The sequence below is a fragment of the Thalassophryne amazonica genome, chromosome 3 (genome assembly GCF_902500255.1).
Source record: "Thalassophryne amazonica chromosome 3, fThaAma1.1, whole genome shotgun sequence".
NCBI classification, from domain to species: domain Eukaryota; kingdom Metazoa; phylum Chordata; class Actinopteri; order Batrachoidiformes; family Batrachoididae; genus Thalassophryne; species Thalassophryne amazonica.
Genome location: NC_047105.1, coordinates 67,690,848 through 67,716,468, shown reverse-complemented (window position 1 = coordinate 67,716,468; position 25,621 = coordinate 67,690,848). Strand labels below are relative to the sequence as shown.

Below are 25,621 nucleotides of genomic sequence, written 5' to 3'. Positions count from 1 at the left end.
AGCTAGGACATCTTTCTACTCATCACTAATTGAAGAAAATAAGAACAACCCCAGGTTTCTTTTCAGCACTGTAGCCAGGCTGACAAAGAGTCAGAGCTCTATTGAGCTGAGTATTCCATTAACTTTAACTAGTAATGACTTCATGACTTTCTTTGCTAACAAAATTTTAACTATTAGAGAAAAAATTACTCATAACCATCCCAAAGACGTATCGTTATCTTTGGCTGCTTTCAGTGATGCCGGTATTTGGTTAGACTCTTTCTCTCCGATTGTCCTGTCTGAGTTATTTTCATTAGTTACTTCATCCAAACCATCAACATGTTTATTAGACCCCATTCCTACCAGGCTGCTCAAGGAAGCCCTACCATTATTTAATGCTTCGATCTTAAATATGATCAATCTATCTTTGTTAGTTGGCTATGTACCACAGGCTTTTAAGGTGGCAGTAATTAAACCATTACTTAAAAAGCCATCACTTGACCCAGCTATCTTAGCTAATTATAGGCCAATCTCCAACCTTCCTTTTCTCTCAAAAATTCTTGAAAGGGTAGTTGTAAAACAGGTAACTGATCATCTGCAGAGGAATGGTCTATTTGAAGAGTTTCAGTCAGGTTTTAGAATTCATCATAGTACAGAAACAGCATTAGTGAAGGTTACAAATGATCTTCTTATGGCCTCGGACAGTGGACTCATCTCTGTGCTTGTTCTGTTAGACCTCAGTGCTGCTTTTGATACTGTTGACCATAAAATTTTATTACAGAGATTAGAGCATGCCATAGGTATTACAGGCACTGCGCTGCGGTGGTTTGAATCATATTTGTCTAATAGATTACAATTTGTTCATGTAAATGGGGAATCTTCTTCACAGACTAAAGTTAATTATGGAGTTCCACAAGGTTCTGTGCTAGGACCAATTTTATTCACTTTATACATGCTTCCCTTAGGCAGTATTATTAGACGGTATTGCTTAAATTTTCATTGTTACGCAGATGATACCCAGCTTTATCTATCCATGAAGCCAGAGGACACACACCAATTAGCTAAACTGCAGGATTGTCTTACAGACATAAAGACATGGATGACCTCTAATTTCCTGCTTTTAAACTCAGATAAAACTGAAGTTATTGTACTTGGCCCCACAAATCTTAGAAACATGGTGTCTAACCAGATCCTTACTCTGGATGGCATTACCCTGACCTCTAGTAATACTGTGAGAAATCTCTGAGTCATTTTTGATCAGGATATGTCATTCAAAGCGCATATTAAACAAATATGTAGGACTGCTTTTTTGCATTTACACAATATCTCTAAAATTAGAAAGGTCTTGTCTCAGAGTGATGCTGAAAAACTAATTCATGCATTTATTTCCTCTAGGCTGGACTATTGTAATTCATTATTATCAGGTTGTCCTAAAAGTTCCCTAAAAAGCCTTCAGTTAATTCAAAATGCTGCAGCTAGAGTACTAACGGGGACTAGAAGGAGAGAATATATCTCACCCATATTGGCCTCTCTTCAATGGCTTCCTGTTAATTCTAGAATAGAATTTAAAATTCTTCTTCTTACTTATAAGGTTTTGAATAATCAGGTCCCATCTTATCTTAGGGACCTCGTAGTACCATATCACCCCAATAGAGCGCTTCGCTCTCAGACTGCAGGCTTACTTGTAGTTCCTAGGGTATGTAAGAGTAGAATGGGAGGCAGAGCCTTCAGCTTTCAGGCTCCTCTCCTGTGGAACCAGCTCCCAATTCAGATCAGGGAGACAGACACCCTCTCTACTTTTAAGATTAGGCTTAAAACTTTCCTTTTTGCTAAAGCTTATAGTTAGGGCTGGATCAGGTGACCCTGAACCATCCCTTAGTTATGCTGCTATAGACGTAGACTGCTGGGGGGTTCCCATGATGCACTGTTTCTTTCTCTTTTTGCTCTGTATGCACCACTCTGCATTTAATCATTAGTGATCGATCTCTGCTCCCCTCCACAGCATGTCTTTTTCCTGGTTCTCTCCCTCAGCCCCAACCAGTCCCAGCAGAAGACTGCCCCTCCCTGAGCCTGGTTCTGCTGGAGGTTTCTTCCTGTTAAAAGGGAGTTTTTCCTTCCCACTGTAGCCAAGTGCTTGCTCACAGGGGGTCGTTTTGACCGTTGGGGTTTTACATAATTATTGTATGGCCTTGCCTTATAATATAAAGCGCCTTGGGGCAACTGTTTGTTGTGATTTGGCGCTATATAAAAATAATTGATTGATTGATTCTGCCTGACTGGACGATAACACAAAATTAAAGCAGGCAAAAAAAAAAAAGACAGTCCAGCTGGACATTTAATCAGCGAGGGGGTTTTAAATATTGCAGGTTTTTGTGGGCTGAGACTACCACAAAAGGACGCTTAGCCCCCTTGAGCTATTAATGTCATTCCTTCAAAGCCAATTTTATTGCCAGAAACTCCTAGTTCCCTACACCATAATTTTTCTCTGCAACTGACAACTTCCAAGAAAAGAAGGGAGAAGTGTGAGTCTTGTTGTTAATCACAGGGTGCTGAGGAAGAACCGTACCTACCCCAACCTCAGAAGCAGCAATCTCCACTGTGAAATTGAGGGCAGGATCCGGTAAGGTCAAGATAGGGGCATTGGTGAACTGGGTTTTGAGAGCATCAAAGGTGCTCAGAGAGGCGTCATGCCACTGGAATTTTGTCTTAGAAGAAGTCAGCTGGGTGAGAAGAGACACAATAATGCTCACGTTATGTATGAAATGCACATAAAAATTGGCAAAACCCAGGAAGCATTGCAGTTTTTTGCTGGAATTGGGTGCCAGCCATTCCGCACCACCTTGACCTTGGCCAGGTCCATACACCCATCCAGCAAACACCTCAAAACCTAAAAATGAAAAATGAAACATTTGTCAAATAAAAAGCACATGTCTTGGTTTTGACATACAGGTGGTTGTCTTAGAGTGGCTGAAGGACCTTTCTGGCATGTAGTACATGTTCTTTCACATCATGTGAAAAATAAAATATCATCCAAATAAACAGAAACGAACTTGCCTAACATGTCTTAGGGGACATCAGTAACAAGTACATGGAAGACTACCGGGGTGTTACAGAGTCCACATGGCATTACCAGATATTCACACTGCCTCAACAGTTGTTGAAGGCGGTCTTCCAGTTGTCTCCTTCTTTGATCATTACCAGGTGGTACACATTAAGGAGGTCTAATTTAGTAAAGATTGTGGAGCCCTATAACAGATCAAAAGCAGAGGTCATCAGAAGACAATATCTACTCTTTACTGTTATGTCACTTAGTCCATGGTAAACTATATAAGGTCTCAAGGTCTTGTACGTTTTCTCCACAAAGAAGAATCCTGCCCACCCAGTGGGTTGAGGATGGTTGGATTATGCCGTCCACTAGGCTATCCCACATGTAGGTGTCCATAGCTTCCCATACAGAGCAGTCATAAGGACAGTGTGGGGACAAGGAAGTGGCCTTAGCTTTGGTAAAGACTTCTAGGTCATGGTATGCAGTGGGGACCCCGCACAAGTCAGTGCTTCTTTCAGCCGGTTGGTGGGGCCGGTTAGGTGTCTGGGTGGAAAAGCGGAGAGCTGAGCATCTCGTTGACCAGTTTATGATCAAAGGCTTTGTGGTTTCTCCCACAGGAAAATAGTTTGCTGACAATTACTGGCCTATGACAAGAGAGCTGACCTCTAGTGACATATTCAAGGTGTCTCTATACTGACTGGGAGCCTCCATCTCATTCAAGCGGACAAGCTGCGAAGAAATTACTTGCATGGCCGCAGTAGAGCCATTGCCCTGTCATTCCGCATTGGCATTCCTCTGGCATTAACCTACAGTGACAGAGCTGCATTGGCTCCCTTTAAGAGGTGAAGAGGTCACCCCCAGAAGTTTCCCAAGTGTGATGGTGGGGACAGAGGTGGTATGACAAGGAAAAGACAAGCGCTTTTGCCACCGCCCAGGGGTAAGTCGAAGATGTTCCATCTTCCGTAGGTGGAAGTAGTGTTTAAATCTGATGGCCAAGTCTATAAGGTACTCTAGCTGCCAGGCTGGTACAGAAGAGCCATGAGGCCTGTTGTGGTATCAGAAAGTCCCTCAATGAAAGTATTACGGAGGGCAGGCTGCTCATCTGGTTTCCTGGCGGAGGGACAGCAACGTGCACATGGTCTCCCTCACCTGAAGTCCCCCCTCAACAACCGGACATAGGTCTATGAGGAAGGCTTCTGCTGTTTGACAGGTTGGAGACTGCCAGTCCAATTCCGAAATGGCCCATTCTTGTGCTCTTCCCATCAGGTGGTTGATGATATAGGCTACCCGGGGACCCCTTGGATTAAAAAGTGGAGAGTTTTAGGATGAAAGTTTATCAACAGGGTGTCATGAAGGAGAAGCAGGTCACCGGGTCACTGGGTTGAAGAGGAGCCAGTAGTGGTGCATCACTGTTGGAAAGAGGAACTGATGGTTCACTGATGCCTCACTGATGTTGGATAAGCTGTGTCCCATTCCGGATGCGGGAGATGAACATGCTCCTGCATCCAGCAGCTGGGCAGTCAGCTACACTAGCTGGAAAAGAATGGCTTTCTCCCTAGCCTGCAAAATGCTATCTTGGTTATCTCTGTGACCTATGATGACGGAATGTGATCGGTCATCATAATGGAGCCTTCAGTGTTGTACACAGACTGCATTATGGCACTGAGCTCTGTTGGGTTCTATTGGTGCAAACCCAAAAATTCTGTGTGCTAGTTCAGAGCCTGGGCATGTTTATTGAGCATCTATTTGCATGGGATCATGTGGCCAGATAGCACTGCCAAAACAAAGCAGACAGTGACCCCCCCCACACAGGAAAATGATTTCAGATGTCAAAACAGGTCAGTTTATTACAGGGTGGCTGCAGACAATTCAAAAAAGAGAGTACAGGGATAGGTCATGTACCGGGAGGCAGTCAGCTGGGCTAAGGTGCCTGAATCCGGATCTAATGGCCCAGTCACACGGCACACGACAATTCCTGAATGAAGGGAAAAAGTAAAAAAAAGTCACAACTCGTTGAGAAAAGGTGGACGAAAGAGCTTTATCACCGAACAGCCTGCGAAGCAAGAGCGCAGAAGGGATGAAAGAGGAACTTAACAAAACCGAAGCTCACGAGCTTGACGCTTTAACAAAACGTGCCTGGAGCCACAGCTGGAGCAGTGTGTGTCTGCATCTCTGCGTTCCAGAACTCCGCGCTGGGACAAAGATCATTGCGCCTGAGTCCTGGAGAAACTGCAAACAGAAGCTGTGGAGATGGAGATGCACGGTTATTTCCACCAGCTGATCACTGATCCACAATGTGAATTCTGTCTTCCAGAACAGATCTTTATATAATCATTTTGATTCATCTACCCGTTACCACATGTACGGAAGGACTGGATTATCATTCCTACACTCATATTGTTATATTTAATACAAAATAATAAGTGTACACAGCAGCTGCTGCTGTTAATGCTGCATTCAAGTACAGTCGGAAATTCCTAATAATTATTTTTGTTGTTTCAAATTTAACAGTTGCTTGTGGCAAAATAATTAATTATATCCACACAAAAGGTTAATTCTGGCCTATGTAAGGTGCCTGAGACCATTGAAGCTGACCCCCACACAGATTAAAAAAAAGTCCAATGACTGGACGATAACACAAGCAGCAGCAGCCTCAGCGCTCACAAACCGGCTTCTGCACTGTGTGAAAACATTCGGCTGCTCCAACGAAGTCAAATTAAACAATAACGATACAAAAAGTAAACAAACGATTAAAAAACATCAAGAATGACAGCAAAACAAAACAGACGAATTGAGGTTTTCATTGCCCTTCGTTCAAATTTTTCAACAGTTTAAAAATCCTGACAAAGCACCAGCTGCAGGAACGAAGCTGCGCAAAGGTTAAACGATGCCAACGAAAGTCAACGAAAGTCCAGATTTCTTGTTTCGTCAGGGCTTCCACTGCTCTTCGTTAAGTGCCGTGTGACTGGGCCATAAAACAGAGTGCAAAAGGATTGTCCAAGGTCAAACCAGAAAAATCTAGTATACGCAAATGAAAGGACAAAGCAATGGAAGGCTAGAGTCAAAATGCGACAAAAACTGGTTAAGATCAATAAATGCACAAACACTATAAATCAAAGAGATTACGGAGAGCACCTGAATTGAGTTGAGGACTACCATCTGGCAAGCAGTGCTGAGAAAATGGCCTGCTTAATAAAAAAAGATGCTAATTAGTGCAAAGTGGAAAGCAAGGGTGTGAGGCACTGATGCAGACGTGACAAATGCGCAAAACTGAAAGTATCCATGGATCGGGAAGGCACCGAACGAGCAGGAGGAGGGAGAGAGTGTGAGAGCTGGGGAAAAAAATGTCAAAGTAAAAAATAAACCAAAGCAAAGAGGGGATACAAACAAAATTTGAAAACATACATGAACGTGTCAAAAAGCGCAAGGTAAAAGGTGAAAGGAATCTCCTAAGTAAGTAAGTAAGTAAACTTTATTTATATAGCACTTTTCACAGACCAGGGTCACAAAGTGCTTCACATGATAAAATCAATAAATACAAAATAACACATACAAACATTTAAAAGAAGATCAAGCTAAAATGTAATTTTAAAAAGGTGAGTCTTAAGTTGCTTTTTAAAAGCATCGACAGAGTCAATCGAGCGAAGGGAGCAGGGAAGCTCATTCCAAAGGCACAGCACCACGGCTTTAAAAGATCTGTCCCCTCAAGTTTTAAAACAGGTACGGGGAACCATCAGCAGGTTCAGGTTGGAGGACCTCAGGCCCCGGGTGCACACATACGGTTCGATCAGGTCCTTGATGTATTCCGGAGCCTGCCCGTGCAGAGCTCTAAATGTAAGCACCAGGATTTTATAATTTATCCTAAATAAGACAGGGAGCCAATGCAGAAACTTGAGTATTGGGCTAATATGGGCTCTCCTGTGGGTGCAGGTCAGAAGCCGTGCAGCGGAGTTTTGCACATCCTGCAAACGAGCCAGTTCTTTCTTATTAAGACACGTGAACAGGCTGTTATAATAATCCAATCGCGAAGATATAAAAGCATGTACAATCATCTCTAACTCTTCAAAAGACACCATTTTTCGCAGTTTAGAGATATTCCGGATCTGGAAAAAACAATTCCTAACTGTTTCGTATGATGTTCCAGAGACATCCCTTCATCCAAGATAATGCCAAGCTTGCGCAGGCTGCCCTTAACTGAACTATTCAGTTCACCAAGGTGCAGCCTGATAGCAGGCATGGCACTCTCCGGAGCAACAATCAATGTTTCAGTCTTATCAGAGTTCAGCTGCAAGCTGTTTTCACTGAGTCATTCCTTAACTTTGGTGAGACAATTGGTTAAAGAATTCAGTTTCTGGCTCTCAGTTGTTTTAAAGGAGCAATATAGCTGCACGTCATCAGCATAGAGATGATAGGATACGTCACAAAACTGCTGGATCAACTTGCCGAGAGGGATGATGTACAAAAGAAATAAATAGGTCCCAGAACCGAGCCCTGGGGCACTCCCCACAAAAGGTCAGCAGACTCAGACATCACATTACTGTATCAACAGACACACTAAAAGTTCTACCAACCAGGTAAGAGCTGAACCACTCTAATACAGGACCAGACATCCCCACCAAATCCTGTAGTCTCCTGATCAGGATGCCATGGTCAACTGTGTCAAATGCAGATGACAGATCTAACAAAACCAGGACAGTGCATTTGCCAGTGTCAGCAGCCATCATAATGTCACTCGGCACTTTCAACAGAGCCGTTTCAGTGGAGTGAAACTCACGGTACCCAGACTGAAAAGTGTCATAAATGTTGTTAGTCTGCAAAAAGAAAGTTAGTTGGGCACAGACCAATTTTTCCAGGACTTTAGCCAGGAAAGGGGCTTTTGATATTGGCCTAAAGTGCTTCAGATCTGTAGGGTCCAGTCCAGCTGTTGTGTGGGCCACTGAAGAGGAGGTACTGCTGGCCCACCACCACCAGATGGCGCCCTGCTTGGAGTGCGGGCTTCAAGCACGAGAGGGCGCCGGAACCAGTGGAGTGACAGCTGTCATCATCACCACCAGCTGTCACTCATCAACGTCAACCTCCATAAAAGCCGGACTGCAACTCCACCTCCCCGCCGTGAAATCATCTACCATACAGGTAATTTCTCTGCTAAGCTTAACTGTGACTAATAGTCTGATCTCATTTGCAGCCGTTTTCCTGTGACGGTGTCCTTATCTGCGGTATTGGCGTTTGGTGTGGACTGCGACGGCTTCACCTCACACCCCAAACCAGATAAGTGGTTTCACAGGAGCTGTACGAGTGTGTGATTGGAGGTGGAGGTTCTCCCTCCTAACTGAACACAGACTGTGGGATTACTGAGTGTGTGTACTCACACTCATCAAACTGTTTCTGTTCTCTGCCAGCAGTACCGGGTCTGACTGCTGAAGACAGTGGCCACCTGGGGCGCAGGGCTTGGCGGCTCCGGTGTTCTTCAGATCTGTTGGTGGTGGAAGCTGTGTGGGTTCCAGCTCTTCTATCACCAGACGTCTTCTATCTTCGAGCCTGCCACACGCCACCTTGTGTATGATTGACATTCCGCATGATTGTTATTGTCTGTACTTCGTTGTGCACTTCACAACATTAAATTGTTACTTTTTGGCTTATCCATTGTCCGTTCATTAACGCCCCCTGTTGTGGGTCCGTGTCACGACACTTTCCCAACACCAGCTTTCTTAAGCTGTGGCTCCACAACAGCATGCTTGAAAGAACTGGGGAACATACCAGTCAACAGGGACATATTAAACATTTTGGCAACACATGGCCCAATAGAGTCAAATACATTCATGAAAAGTCTAAAAGGAAGAACATCTAGTGTACTAGAGGATGGTTTCATTTTGCTGATAATGGATAAAATGTCCTCTAGTGTAACAGGAGCAAATAATGCCCAGCATTGAGGGGGTGGTTCCATATGCTGGGGGCCTTGACAAGGTGGCACTGACTGTGGCAATCTGTCTTTTATAGCTCTGACCTTATCAATAAAGAAAGTCAGAAACTCATCACTAGTAGTTTTAGAGTGAACAGGAGTGACATAAGTAGCAGGTGCCACAATAGAGCTAATAGTTTCAAAGAGAGCCTTGGGATTTCCTCTATTAGAGGAAGTCAGCTGATTGAAGTAGTTTGCCCTGGCCTCTTCTAACATCTTATTTAGGGAGGCTATTAGGTCTCTCAAATGCAGCCAGTGGACCTCCAGTTTTGTAGATTTCCACAAGCGTTCAATTTGACGACAAGATCTCTTTAGATTCATGATCGCATCATTAATCCAGGGGCAGAACTTTTCACGAGATGCATTCTTAGATTTAAGTGGTGCAACTTGATCCAAGATAGTTGCACAGTGACCTTTAAAGTAGACCTGCATTGAAATAAATGTGGTCAGATTTCAGAAAGAAATAGCTGATACATATTTATAAGACCCTTGTGAATGCAGTAAAGTAAATCTGTAAGCCCAAATTTGTAATTCAGCGGAGAAATCTTTGTTTAAAAATGACAAATTTGCAGTTAAAATTTAGCCCTCTGTGAAAACAGTTTGTACAGCTGTATCATTTCCATGACGTCAGGGACAAGACGACGCGCTCCCGCCTTCAGTCCGATCCCGCATTGAAATTGATTTTATCTGTTAGTAATGTTACTTATATACGTCCTGGTTTCAACATCCAAAAGTAAGCTGCAATGAATGTGAGATACAGATCTGTGTGCTCAGATCAGCAACAACATCAACAGCGGGCGCCGTTCTTCCTCTGCCTCCGCTGTGCCTATTAAGTCTGCGGGCTCGTTAACCGCCGATGCGGGCCACTCACACCGCCCGTGTCTGCTTTGCAGCCGGTGTTGTGCTAGATTCAGCGCACAACACCGGCATCACCTCTCTGTCTACTGAATGGAGGTGCAGCCAACTTGGAACAAGTCCAGAGACTACGCTCGCCGTTTTGATGTGGAGCGGCCGGTGACACCTGCTACTACAAGGACAGACTTCTTGCTGCAAAATCCACAGCACCGCACGTCTCGGCAATCGGAGCCCCAGAGCTCCATGGACGCTAAGAGAGGTTTATATATTTTTAATGACTGGGATTCTTTGTGGGTCTCGCCTCCATATCCCGCGATGGTACCGGAGGCGAAAGACAGTAGATTTTCATTGCGACACCACTCAATCAAACGGGCGTATGAAAAAGTCCCCCAAGATAATTTTCAAACACAAATAAAAGAAATGTGTACTCACCAAACGTGCCGCAAGACAAAATGAAGTTTTAAAAAAAGTAGATCCTTCCGTATAAGGCAAGAAAAAGGTGCAGATGCAAACTGACGTAAATCCACAAATTACAACTGGCGCAATGCATGCTGGGAGAGGGTCTTGTCCGTGACGTCTCGGCAGCGTCCATGATGAGAGGGACAATTTGCGGAGGGCTAAATGTTAGCTGTAAATTTGTCATTTTCAAATGAAGATTTCTCAGTTGAATGACAGATTTGGGCTTGCAGATTTACTTTACTACATTCAGAAGGATCTCATGTGTAAATGTAAGTCATTTTTTGTTCAAAAAATCTGACTGCATTTTTTTCAATGCAGGTCTCCTTTAAAGCTGTCCACAAGGCCATCAATTTCAGTGCATTCACTAAAGAGGATCAAACCTATCACAAAAATGTGTAGATGTTGCCTCTGTGATAATCCTCCTCTCTACCTTGGAGAGCACAGGCCTTGGCTGAGACGGCACCCTCAAGTTAAAGAGAATACAGGAGTGGTCGCTCAACAGAACATCCTCTACGCACACATCAGCAACATGCAGACCCAATGTGAAGACCAGATCCAAAGTATGGCCTTTACTATGGGTGGGGCCTGACACATGCTGTTTAAAATTAAATGCCTCAGTCACTGATAAAAGTTCTACAGCATGACTTGATGTGTCACTGTCAATGTGCAAATTAAAATCCCCCATAATTAAAACCCTTTCCAATCGAATTATGGATGTTAAAAGGTCTGTGAAATCCTTTAAAAAGGTCCCAGCAGGGCCTGGGGGGCGATAAATCAAAATACAATTAAAAAGTATCTGAGGAACCAACTTCCATCATAAGTACCTCAAAAGAGGGGGCGTGATCTGTGTTCGTACAGCAGCCAGGCCCCCACAACGGCGAGAGGGGCGGGGCTTTCCCACAACTAAACAGCCAGCCGGACAGAGCTCATTTAAATATATGAACTCGTTCTCCCTCAGCCACGTTTCAGTAAGGAAAAGGAAATCCAGGTTCTCCCTGACAAAAAGTTCATTAATAGAGAATGCTTTATTTGCGATGGAGCGTGCAGTCAATAATCCGATCTGACTCAGCGATGACACCTTGGTCGAACCAGCAGGAAGCAGCGGGATTGGCTGCAGGCATCTCCCACGGTCACGTGACGTCCAGCTGTACTGCCATGACCCACGTCGCTCCCAGGATGTACACAAAGATGGCCGAGATGAGCCAGGGATCCAGGCGAAACGTCCATCAGGGATACAGCGATGCAAAGGCCAACCACTGCTGCATGGAGGGATCGCGGAGCAGGCTAGCAGAGCAGCACCGCCAGCCATGTCCTGCTGAAGAGAAACGGGGTGCACCCACCTGTAGCTTCGGTATAAGCGAGCCACGGACCTCGCCTCACATTTTACACGAAACTGGATGCCCGCTCTGCAGCCTTGAGGCTTTGAGGATTTCCTCTTGGACCCCTTTTTGGAATTACCTGGACGGCGCAATAACAACAGGTATTCCTGGGAGGAGGACGAGCTCACAAACAGTGTGGGAAAGTTTGTTTGTAGCTGTCCCAGTCATTGAAAAGGCATTCCATTGACTCTTTGATTTGAAAAAGAGAGACTCGATCACAACTCCTTACAGCACCGACACAGTCGCAGTCCATCAAAACTGATATCACGGCACAGACGATCAGAAACATGACAGAAAGTCGGCACATTAGCAGGCGAGATGCAGCCCAAACAAACACAGGCGCCATCTTTCCCGTCAAGGTATCCTACACCACAAGGAGACGTGAATAGGGGTGGATGAGCAACCCTTCTGCTGTTCTCCTAAAAGCCGTAGAGAGACGTACAGAGTGAGACCACTAAGTTGTACCGGGAGAGTAAAATAAAGTGTATGCCATAAATCTAACCCCTCGCCCATTGCAGGCTGTAGCTGCATCATAAAACTTACAGTGGGGAAAATAAGTATTTGACCCCCTGTCAGTTTTGCAGGTTTTCCCACCTACAAAGAATGGAGAGGTCTGTAATTTTTATTGTAGGTACACTTCAACTGTGAGAGACGGAATAAAAAAAATAAAAAAAAGAAATCCAGTAAATCACATTGTATGATTTTTAAATAATTAATTTGCATTTTATTGCATAAAATAAGTATTTGAACACCTACCAACCAGCAAGAATTCTGGGTCTCACAGACCTGTTAATTTTTCTTTAAGAAGCCCTCTTATTCTGAACTCTTTACCTGTATAAAAGACACCTGTTCAAACTAAATCAATCACACTTCAACCTGTCCACTATAGCCAAGACCAAAGAGCTGTCTAAGGACACCAGTTTCTAAGAAGAAAAATAAATACATAAATAAATAATCCACACTTTTTTCTAATTTCACAGATAGTAAAACTATTTTTTATCAGTTGATTACGACCAAAGAGCTGCCACTCATGCCGAAATCGCCTACATTATTTATTTATTATTTTATAAGTACCATTCTGTGTTCTGAACTCTGCCAATATCGTCACTGTTGTGAGAGTGAAGGTTTTCCTCTGAAGTTTATTGTCATCTAAATAAGGCTCTAAACCATAAATGCTGTGTCCCCCACAGCTGCTTCAGAAAAACTTTCAGATTGGACTTAAAAAGAAAGAAAGAAAGAAAAAAAAAATCATCCGAAAACAGCTTGTCCTCTGCCGTGTTTACAATTGATTCAGGCTTGAATCAGCAGGTGCCGTTCTGGTTATGATGTAGCAACAATATGGCCGTGGCTGAGGGCTGAAATAGAGCGCAGGCTTCAGACAGCTGTAGTTTATCCTTCACCTGCACACTTATCATCGACTTTTATTGTTCAGGATTTTTTTAAATATCAACATTTAATCATTTTTAGTGATTATTTGTGCACATTTTTTGGTGGCACCTACACTTTAAGCACTCAGTTTGCCTGCTGGTACACTGGAATAGCGCAACATAAACTTTTGTGGCCCACACGGGTTTGGTGGGCCAGTGTTAATGTTTACTCCTACAAGTAGGAGCAGATAAGCATATGAAGATAGAGCATCTGCAGGACTGAAGGAGTTCAACATGTTTATAACAAATCTAGAAATATTCTGTGAAAAACGGCAGATAAACCAATTGGTTTGAGGAATCGCTGAATCAATTTTACATTATTCAGTTGAAAAAAGCAGAAGCAAATCATGTATACTGTATAGGCCCATTGGTGCCCGTGAGTATCCCTGGAAAATAATCTGTTGCAGGTTACTTCCCACACCCAGGACCAGTGTTGCCACAGTTACTTTGAAAGTTACGTCATTATTACTTTACTTATGTCATTACTGAATGTAACTAATAAAGTAACTAGTAATCTAACTTACTCGTAGTTTCCTTTTTTAAGATTGAATACTCAGCAAAGTAAGTTACTTTGCTGAGTACTCAATCTTAAGGCCCGGTGACACAGCACACGGCGTTAGCTGAACGAAGTAAAAAAAGTCACAAAGCCACAAATCGTCAAGAAAAAGTGGACGAATGAGCCAGCACTTTTCCCATCACCGATAAGCCTGCAAGTCCAGAGCATATAAAAGACCGAAACCGAAACTAACAAAAGAAAAACAAAGCAAACAGTGACCTTGATGCTTTGCAGCTGGGAGAGCAGTTGTCTTAACATGTCTGTCTTCACTACAACGTGTGCGCACATGCACGTTGCAGCTGTCTCTGGCTGCAACGTGCGTAAATAGTTAAAGTAGTCAAGCAAACGTTCTTGCTGCTATTGTTTCTGTATGAAAACACTGCTTTTCATCCCACTCAAGGGCGACTCACGTTCAGCTCATTGGATCTTTAGTTACTGATCCGTTTAGATATCGTCAATGTTCGTGCAAGATGTCGGACTTGGCAGGTTGGACAAAGTTGGATGACAATCAAATGGAACACTGACAGTACAGGAACTACGCAAACGAAGAGGAACCGTCAAGACAGAAAGCAAAATGGAATACAGATGAATTAAGGTTGTTGTCAGGATTCATTCACATTTTTCAACAGTTTGAAAATTCTGACAAAGTGCAGCTACAGGAACGAAGCTGGATGCCGGTTAAATGATGTCTCTGAAAGTCATCATAAGTCCAGATTTCTTGTTTCTTTTTGGCTTTGGTGTCCTTTGTTAGTGCCGTGTGACCGGGACTTAAAGAGTAACCACGTTAGATTAGTAGCTACCTTATTAGTTCAGCAGCTGCCACCAACTTGTTGGCAGCTGCTAATAAAGTAATTGTATAAAGCTACTAATGAAGTGACTGTATATAGTAACTAATAAAGTAACTGTGGCAACACTGCCCAGGACCAGTACCAATTTAGAGTTGGGTCGACGGACAATGTAGATAAAATGTGTTGTCCAATGACAGACAGGCAGCATCACCAGGCATAAAAACCAGGCCTACAGTCACCCAACTCCTTATCCCGAGCTTCTCTACAGTTGTGATTAATCAGAAAATATATTATTCCACCTTCCCACACAACACAATCTGACAGGGTATTCAAGGATTCAAAGGAATCAAAAGGATTCAAAAGAATTTTATTGTCATATGCACAAAGGAACAGGTTCCCTGCACAATGAAATGTGTCTACTGCATTTAACCCATCCTAATTGCCAGTTAGGAGCAGAAGTCGCCATTAGGCGCCCGTGGACCAGCTCCAGATGTACATCCCTGCCTTGGTCAACAGCAGGGCTGAGCAAACCAAGACCGACCCATAACAAACGACACACACATAACACACAACACACATAAGCCGGCCCGGTACATAAACACACATAAAAAGCACACACGAGGTAAGGAAGAGAAAAAAACCCTCATAGCCGCTGCGTTACACAGCAGCAATGAGGAAAAAAACCCCATCAGCACAGAAAAACAATAATCACACAGACAAACAAAGACGCAGGACGACAACCGAGATTTGAAAGTCCAGTTTATCAGAACACTCCGGAGGCAGCCTATTAGGCGCCATCAACGGCCTTGTCTGACAATCCTGAAGGGGGAGGGGCTCAGCCCTGAGCAGTCCACTGTCCACAATCAACGTCAGAGCTGGAGAAGCTGAGGGGAGGGGGATGACCAGGGAGCGAGGCTTAAGTGTTGATCTTCTTGAGGAGGTTTTTTTAATCACAGCGGCCTTGAAGTGCAGCTGTGTTTGGGGAAGCCAAATGAATATCCAGATTAGCAGACGCCTGAAAGATTCCACAGTTCTGAGAACAGAGTGGCTCTCAATACATCTGAATGTAGGATGTGGTCTTTACTGACAATCAAAGCGGGTTTCCAGAGCTGCAATCCTGCCCGAGATGTTTTCCAGCGTGCGGTTAACACCCACCGACTGCGCAGCCACTGCCTTCCCAATCGAATCAATCATGTGGGGCAGCCTGGACGAACCAATTAATGCTGCTTCCACTTTCTTAATTTTCCGGTAAACCAGCGCCATGCCCGCTCCACACAGCAGAAAGCCGGTCACCACCAAGCCAAATATATACACATCTTCGACGTCCTCCACAGAAAGCGTGTAAAGGCACATGACCTGCCATCTCCTCCACGAGTCCATCACGTAACCCATCACATGCGTCCCGGCAGGACAGGTCGGGTCCTCCGCCCCCGAATGTCTTGTGGAAAAAATAGTGTCAACTGCATTCAGAGACCACTTTAACAGATCCATTTTTGTCGTTTTCCAGAAGAGCAAAGCTGCAGCCTCACAGACAACATGCCACAGAAGCAGGAAAGATAAGGAGGGAGGGAGAAGAGAAAAATGCGTCCGTCTCGGCCGAGTGCAAGCTGGTAAAAAAAATATATATATATATCTACAGACTGGACAAAATATATTTTTAAAAGTATTATTGATAACTGAGCAATTAGGTGAGTGGGATAAGGAGGAAGGCTGCCAATATGGAGACCTGGGTTCAATTCCAGTTCATGTGTCCTTGGGCAAGACTCTTCATCTGAACTGTCTCAGCCCACCCAGCTGGAAATGGGCACTAGCCTTGGCTTGGAAAGTAGCCTGCATTGGACTCGTGTTACACTCAGTGGTTGGCACAGTTCAGCTAATCCAATATCAGATAATTATTGAAGCTAATGTTTTTGCTAGCGGATTAGCTTTTCAGATAAGTTTTAAAACCATCATCGGACCAATTATCTTCCGATAAATTTAGTTCCAATAACTTTCAGTCTGATAACATTTTTTTGTTGGTAAAGTGAGCAAATTTTAACGGTCAAAAACATTTGTAAACCCTAAAATCAAACATTTTAGTCCGTCTGTTGTGTGTTTATAGAGGGTTTTCAATCATATGACCGATTTGCTGCAGGACAGGTGCCGTCTCCATTCTGGATTACAAAGAGGCTGGCGCGTGATAGAAAAATGGAGAGAATGTACGGTTATTAAGATGCTTTAAATCCTCGAGATAAAGCTATTTATTGTGATAGATGTGTAGCAGTTGGTTCAGTGGATCCGTATCTTATACCAGATAGTGAATTTAGTGGTGATGTAACAAATTGGCCGACAGTGTCAGACTGCGATATTGTGAACTAGGAAGCTGCCAACCAGGTCAGCCTCGCCGGCCTCCTGCAAAGCATCACAGCGGAGCTCTGAAAGCGGAGGTCGGTCTTGAAGTCCTGAGCGATTTCTCTCACCAGGCAATAGAAGGGCAGCTTGCGGATCAGCAGCTCGGTGCTCGAGAACCACATTGTAAATAAGCATCCGTATTGGAAGCGTTCTTGTGTTATCCTCTGCAGTATTTTTATGTATTCTTATATAATTTTATTGCCGAATAAAATAAAATAAAATTCTGGTAGCAGTGGATTTCTTTTAGTGGCGGATCTCTCTCAGTGCCACGGTGCCATGAGGCTTCTTCACACCGAAGTTGAAGCTTCTGCAATTGTTCGCCAAATGCACGTAGTGTATCACAGCGGCCATCGCCTCGTAATCCAGAATGGGCGCAGGACACAACATGACATGACCGATACGTCACATGAAAACCCTGTATTTATGGCAGACTGGCTGTTGCTTGCTGATGACATCATCATTAAGTGCAAAATGTCATTGGCCGGTCAACGCAGGGAGCACTGTGGGTAGTGTAGTTCAGGTTCACTTTGGACGTTACAGTGTTTCAGTTCCTTGTCCCTTGGAAATCTGCTGCAAAACCCATCACACATCATGCAAAAAGGATTATTTAAATATCTAAAGGACACTGGATTACTTCATTGCATCAAAACAAATGACTATGACTGTCAGGAGTTCAGGTTTTGTAAAATCTCAGCGATCACTCACCGGCCCAGTAGGTGGCGGTAAATACATCTTAAGCTGGTGCCGTCCGCCACTGGATCCAAAAGAAGAAGAAGAAGAGTTACGGTCCGCTCGACATTAAAAATTGATTAATTTTAACATTTTATTTTATTTCTTTGTGGCCGACGGTATCACCAAAACTCGGTGGGAGAGAGGAGCTCTCACGGCACAGCTGTGTACAGACTGGGACGTTTCTGCACCATTTATTCTGTTTTGGATAATCTCAGGATGATTATTTTTTCAGATGAATCCCACTGAAACTAACAGGTAAGAATTTACAGTATATTTACTATGTGTATTTTACTCTGCCAATCAATGCATTAATGGACGTATTTCGGTTGTTTAAGCCACAGGGTTTAAAGCGTGTGAAAAAAGCAGCAGCTTTTAGCTCATAAATGACGGTGTACTAATACCGAGATAAAGTGTGACTTCTAATACTGCGTTTTAATGATTTTGAAAGACGATGACACTATTTGGGGGTTTATTTTTTTATTCATTCATTTTTCATGCATGCTTTTGTGTTTGTGATCCTTAAATTTACCCAGTGGCGCTTAAAGTTAAACTGGTTTATCAGAAGCCGACAGTATAATCTGATGTGGCCGCATCTAAATCAATACTAATAGTTAGCGGTTACCTGTAACAAAGATAAATTTTTAGCAGTTTATTGGTTTATCATCATAAAAGATAACTTTTCAGTTATCTGATGAATGGTTATTGAAGCTAACTTTTTTGGTTAGCTGTGCCCACCACTGGTTACATTATGGAATCAGGGGATAAGTACTGACACTAATGGACCTATATATAGGACTTATTGCTAACTAAGCAATTTGAATGAGAAAATAGAGTACTTCAATTTGCTTTTTTAAAGCCATTAAAAAACCAACCCAGTACCCCTTCAAGGCCAGACAAAAGCTTGTTCCCTCCAACTTTAAACAAATGCAGTTGAGTGTTTCTATTTGATTTTTGGACTTTAAAACTCTAAAATCCTTTCATGTTTTCTTTTCATTCCTCCAGTTTTAACTAGCACAGCTGCAGGAAAGAGATATATTGCAGAGATATAAATGTAGACCTTTAATGGCTTTAAACGCAACCTTAACATGGCCTACTGCTTATAGTCAGATTATTTTATTTATATAGCGCCAAAGCCCAACAATGCTGCCTCAAGGCGCTTCACACAAGTAAGGTCTAACTTTACCAACCCCCCCTGAGTGAGCATATAGGTGACAGTGGTAAAGAAAAACTCCCCCTGATGTTGAGGAAAAAACCTCAAGCAGACCAGACTTGGAGGGGTGACCCACTGCTCAGGCCATTCTATCAGTTGCAAGGTTTTTCCAAATTTTACAAGAATTCCTTTCCCAACACAAGAAAAATAAAAAAAAAAACACAAGAGCAACAGAGTTCTTAATTTAAATTAAACAGCAGTACATCTGTGTCTCCAGGTGGATGAATAGGTAGGTCTTGGATCGGTCAGACTTCCTGGGGTCAGTCCGACACCCTTGGGTGCAGGACCAGCATCCATTAAAGGTCTCATCAATGCCATAATTTAGATGTAATGAGACCTGTTCCGCCGCTAATAATATGAATTAAAAGGAGAGGGAACCTAATCCCATACTATACCGATATGCTAGTCATACAAGAGCGAGAATAGATGCATCTTTAGTCTGGACTTGAATGTCTCTAAGGAATCTGACCATTTTATTTCTGCAGGGAGATCATTCCATAAAACAGGTGCATGATATGAGAAGGCTCTGTGGCCTACTGACTTTTTTTAACCTTAGGGACACAAAGTAGCCCTGCGTCATGTGTACCAAAAGCACTGGCCAGTATGTAGGGTGTAATTAGGTGAGCTAGGTAGGGAGGTGCTAGACCATGAATAATTTTATGTTAGTAACAGAATCTTAAAAAAATCAAACCCCACAGAGACAGGAAGCCAATGAATGGAGGCCAAATCGGTGAAATGTGGTCAAACTTTCTGCTTTTTTTCAAAATTCTGGGCAGCAGTATTTTGAACTAATTGGAGACCCACGCCTAATGCTGGACTGTGGTAAGACAGAGAATAGGACATGGCAATAATCCGGTCTAGAGAGGAAAAATGCATGGATCAATCTCTCTGCATCAGCCATAGACAGGATGGGATCAATCTTTGTTATGTTGCGAAGGTGGAAGAAAGCAGTCTTTGTGATTTCTCTAATGTGTAGGTCAAAGTACAACGTGGGATCAAAGATCACCCCAAGGTTCCTCACTTTGTTAGCGTGATTTATGACGCACATCACACGATAGCATTAGAAGTCAAACTGGTGTCTGTGTCTGGCTGGACAAAGGACCATCATTTCAGTCTTCTCAGAATTTAAAAGTAAGATATTGCTCAGCATCCATCTTTTCACTAAAGCAACATAATCCTCTGAAGTCTTGATGTGTATGAGATTACCAGCAGTTATTCACATGCACCGAGTATCATCAGCGTAGCCGTGAAAAGTAATCCCACAGCATCGCAGTATGTGCCCAAGGGGTACATATCCCTCTGGATGTATATCTCATCCAAATGAGAAGAAACTAAATGAAGAGGAAAAAACCCATCAACATATCTTGAGAAACAAACCCAGAGAACACTATTGATAGCTGATAGGCCATTCATTCATTCATTTTCTGCTGCTCATCCTTGGTCCAGATCACAGTAGCAGCAGATCAATCCCACACTTCCCTATCCGCGGCCAAGTAATCTAACTCTTCCCAGGGGATTCTGTGGCATTCGCAAGCCAACTGGGAAATATAAACCCTCCAGCGTGTTTTAGTGAGATAATAGCATTGTTAATTTAGGTGCTATTTTTGACACTAAAGTTCAAATGTATCAAAACCACAACCTTTTTTGCATGGTGTTTCCCACTTTCTTTATCAATACTTTTCTAACAGTCAACCTGAAAAGTGATTACGGTACATTTACAGTGTAGTATCTTCTCAGGCTCTATCCCAATATTCAGCCTGGTATACATGTTTTCCCATGACCACATACATGCACATGCTGTCTCCTTCCTGCACGCATGGAAACACAGTCTCTGACACACACAGCTGCAGGGTTTAATCACACACCAGCTGAAAAGATCAGCTTGTGCAATACCCGGCCAAAGCTGGGTCAGTCTGTTCACACTGTGATTTTGACCCTGGCTGGATAGAACAGAGGCAGCACATGAGTCCATCAGAAATGAGGGGATCGTATAGGGGAGTCAGACAGCTATAGCAGCAGAGGCCAAGTGGGCCACATGAGCTCGGGCTTGTCAATTCCAGTCAAGAGGGCATCACCTGCCTCTCCCAAGCCCTTGAGAAGATGCATCCCAGCAAGTGGGTTTACTGGGAACTAAACTGGATTAGATTAATGAAAATTACCTGAAAGCTTCTAAGTCTTCTTCCTTGACAAATTTCACAAATAACTAAAAGGTCATGGCCAACAGACTAACAGCTGGTACACGTTACTATGCAATGAACTGGTGTGAGCTGGCTCAGGATACTATGGCAGCATTACCAACAATGTGTCACACAATCTCCAACAACATCAATGCTGCGCAGTACTGATGCAAGAAGCACGTAGCCACTGAATGCCTGAAACCAGCTGCACTGAACATAACATTTAGTCCCAAGTGGCATACACAGGAAGAAAGTGTAGCCGAGACACTATGCAATGAGCATAAAAAAAAACTGAAATTATACAGGGTTAGTTTTCAAAGATTAGAACAACAATAAGCAATAATTCCCCAAGAGTCCAGGAACCACCAGCAGTCTTGGGGGAACTTCCAGGAGGCAACACTTTATCTTATAGTGAAGAGATAAGTCAGTTCTGATCACAGGCTTCACTGTCAGTAGTTCTCCTCTGCTGCAGGCATTCCAACTTAATGAAAACACTTTCAAAGGCCACAATCCACAGGTGCATGCCTGACCCTGTCTAGAGCCCAGTGCTTGTTTGGACATCACTTAAAGGATTTTAGAATCTAATTAACAGCAAGTGACTAACTTATGTGCCTATCCTTTGTCAGTCAATGAAAAATGTATAGAATTACTAAGTCATGTATGGATCTTTAGGCTACAATTCACCTGACACCAAGTACACTTGTCGCTGTGTGCAAATGGCTGTCTTGCAGATACAAGAGTAAGTCTTGAAAAAAGAAAGAAAGAAAGAAAGATCAAATGTCAAATTCTTGGAGAACTATAATAAACTGCTGCAGTGCCTTTCAGTTTGTGGACTGTGCAGGTGTGTAATTAATTTTTTTCTAACTTTTATCCCGTTTTTATTCTTGGGTTTGTTTTTGTTTTTTGTCATCTTCTCTGTGAAGCACTTTGTTGATATCTCTGTTCTTGAAAGGTGAATTATTTTTCATTGAATCATGACCTGTGGCTGGTCTGACCATTCACACCGCAGTTACATCAGCATATCTCATCAGATGTGAATTAGATGTAGGACAGGAATTATCTATCATGTAAAAGTTACATAAAATAACTTTACAAGTCAATACGCTACAATAAAGTAGACACTCTGAGCTAACACACACTGTTTGATAAATGTGATTATACCATTCACATCTTTGTCATTTGATTGGTGGATTATATACAATGTAACATTATTTGTCCCACTGTCCAGTGAAATATCCCACTGTATGACTGCCTTAAATTTTTGTGCATTTTGGTTATACAGTATTTATAATTCCCTCTCCAGGAACCATCACCTTATTGTGGTGAAGAGGTTTGTGTGCCACTATGAACCTGATAGCTGTGTTGTCTGGAGCCTTTGTGCTCCTGGCAGGGTCTCCCATGACAAATTGGTCTCAGGCGAGGGTGGGCCTCGCCTCCACGCACAGCCTCGGCTCCGAAGCCACTCTCCTTGATCGGGTTGGAGCCTATTCTTCTCTGGAGTTGCCCAGGGGTGAGGTGCCGAGCGAGTGTGGGGATACTAACGAGTCCCCAGCTGAGCGGCGCTACGTTGGAGTTTACTCCAGTAGACGAGAGGGGTACCTCCGTGCATCGTCGGGAGGCAGGGGGGACTATGACTGTTGTTTGTGCGTATGCACCAAACAGCATTTTGGAGTGTTCGGCCTTCTTGGAGTCCCTGAATGGAGTTCTGTATGGGGCTCCAGTGGGGGACTTCAACACAGACGTGCACAATGACAGAGACACCTGGAGAGGTGTGATTGGGAGGAACAGCCTCCCTGATCTAAATGAGTGTTTGTTATTGGAGTTCTGTGCTAGTCACGGCCTGTCCATAACGAACACCATGTTCGAATATAAGGATGCTCATAAGTGTACATGGTACCAGAGCACCCTAGACTGAAGATCGGTGATCAATTTTGTGATCATATCATCTGATTTGAGGCCACATGTTCTGGACACTCAGGTGAAGAGAGGGGCAGAGCTGTCAACAGACCACCATCTGGTGGTGAGTTGGAGCAGAGAGTGGGAGAGGACTTTGGACAGACCTGGTAAGCCCAAACGGATAGTGCAGGTGAACTGAGGAGCCCACTGTCCGACAGATCTCCAATTCACACCTCTGGCAGAGCTTCTCTAGCATTCCTGTAGAGGTTGGGGGCATTGAAACAGAATGGGCAATGTTCAAAGCTTCCACTGGTGAAGCTGTGGGTTCCGTCCGGGTCGTCGAACTGACCAGGTCTTAATTCTCACAAAGATCCTGAGGGTGCCTGGGAGTATGCCCACCCAGTCTACATGCGTTTTGTGGACTTGGAGAAGGTGCATGATCGGGTACCCCGGGAGATACTGTGGGAGATGCTGCGGTTGCATCGAGTGACGGGGTCCCTTCTTAGGGCCATCCGATCTCTGTACTCTCAAAGCGAGAGCTGTGGTCAGGTGTTCGGCAGTCGGACTCGTTTCCGGTGGAGGCTGGCCTCCGCCACAACTGCGCCTTGTCACCAATCCTGTTTGTGATATTTATGGACAGGATATTGAGGGGTAGTCGGGGGAGGAGGGTTTCCGGTTTGGTGGGCTCAGGGTCTCATCAATGCTTTTTGCAGATGATGTGGTCCTGTTGGCTTCATCGGCTGGTGACCTCCAACATTCACTGGATCAGTTCGCAGCCGAGTGTGAAGCAGCTGGGATGGGGATCAGCACCTCTAAATCTGAGGCCATAGTTCTCAGCAGGAAACCGATGGATTGCCTACTCCGGGTAGGGAATTGCCCCAAGTGAAGGAGTTCAAGTACCTCAGGGTCTTGTTCACAAGTGAGGGGACGATGGAGCATGAGATTGGCCAGAGAATTGGTACAGCAGCGGCGGTATTGCATTCGCTCTACCGTACTGTTGCACTGTTGTCACGAAAAGGGAGCTGAGCCAAAAGGCGAAGTTCTCAATCTACTGGTCAATCTTCATTCCTACTCTCTCCTATGGTCATGAGGGTTGGGTCATGACCGAAAGAACTAGGTCGCGGGTACAAGCGGCCGAAATGGACTTCCTCAGGAGGGTGGCTGGTGTCTCCCTTAAAGATAGGGTGAGAAGTTTGGTCATCCGTGGAGAGCTCGGAGTAGAGTCGCTGCTCCTTCACGTTGAAAAGAAAAAGCCAGCTGAGGTGGTTCAGGCATCTGGTAAGGATGTCTCCTGGGTGCCTCCCTAGGGAGGATGTTCCAGTCACGTCCATCTGGGAGGAGACCCCCAGGAAGACCCAGGACTAAGTGGAGAGATTATATCTCCACACTGGCCTGGGAATGCCTCGGGATCCTCCAGTCAGAGGTGGTCAATGTGGCACGGGAAAGGGAAGTCTGGGGTCCCCTGCTGCCCCTGCAACCTGAACCTGGAAAAGCAGTTGAAGATGAGATGAGTGAGTATTTATAATTCATTCTGGTCCCATATGTTTCCCTCCAATGAAGGACTCCAGTGCCTTTTCGTAAATGCGTCCATGATACAAGGAAGCTAAATTCATTACCCCATAAGCAGATTTCAAGCTTATAAATTGTTCTCCGACACATGCTTAATGGCCCTTGAAGCTCAGTCAGGTGAAGAATTGAGTTCATATGCAATTTTTTGCTGGATTGAGGAAAGCAAACGTGCTTCTACACACTCCATTTCGGTTCTCAGCAACTCTTGTTGGGCTCAATGGTGTGTAGACAGCTCACCTGCTAGGTGGAGTGAACTGTTGTGCAGACAGAGCCATCTCTGCCCCACTGCTTTAGGCTTTCTGACCTGAGAAGAAACAACTGTAATTTTAATTAAAATAGCAAATAACATGGATCTATTTGGGTGTGATATAAAACAAATAATGAATGTTTTCCATTCATGTAATGGAAAGAACATTTTTACTTGTTGAACGACAGAACATTCAATCTTTCAACTCATACAGTGTTACCATTGCAATCATAATCGTTTCTGTATGTGTAACAACTAGGCAAAAGTGAGTCTGAAAGTTTTTAGGCCAACATGTATGTAAACTTAACATATTATTGGCTCACTGCTCCTAAGTACTATATAGTTTGATCTAGAAAAACAGTCCCGTTGACCACCCGGGCTGTCTGCCTGGGTGGTTGATTTTCAAGACCCAGTGTGATCACACTGAGTCCTGAAAAGCAACCACCCAGGCAGACAGCCGGTCCATCCCCATCTCTCAAAAGCATCCGTCTGCCACCGCCAGGTGAAACGTGCGTGTTACCTTGGCCTTCTCCAACTGCTGGGGTCCTCAACACTAAAGCAATGATGTACCCTTTCATACCCAGAAATATGCCACATGTCCAAAATGTCAGAGCTGATGCTCTCTCACAATGTGATACTCTCATCTGAGTTTCCATAGTTCATTTGACACAAAGTCAATCCACTGGTACTCAAGGATCCCAAGAATAGAGCATCGTCTTTCGTCAGTGGTTAATGCCCAAATCTCACAACCATACAGTAAGACAGGAAGCATCTGGACCCAAAAGACTTGGACCTTCGTTCTTCTGCAAAGAAATTAATATAATCAAAAACCTTTGTTCAGCAACCTCAAAAGGTGTCTCCTGACTTCAAAGACTAAAGACCAGGGGCATGCCACTGTTGAGATAAATGAATGGTATGTAGGCATTATTAAGTCTCCCAACTGCATATCGG

The 25,621-nt window shown here is 43.9% G+C and overlaps 1 protein-coding gene across 4 annotated transcripts in view; it reads right to left on the bottom strand.

Annotated features, from left to right (window-relative positions):
• The window catches only part of LOC117506953 (sodium-coupled neutral amino acid transporter 3-like), a 203,270-nt gene that overhangs the window by 173,320 nt on the left and 4,329 nt on the right, over positions 1 to 25,621 (bottom strand). The gene's annotated exons all lie outside the window — the stretch shown is intronic.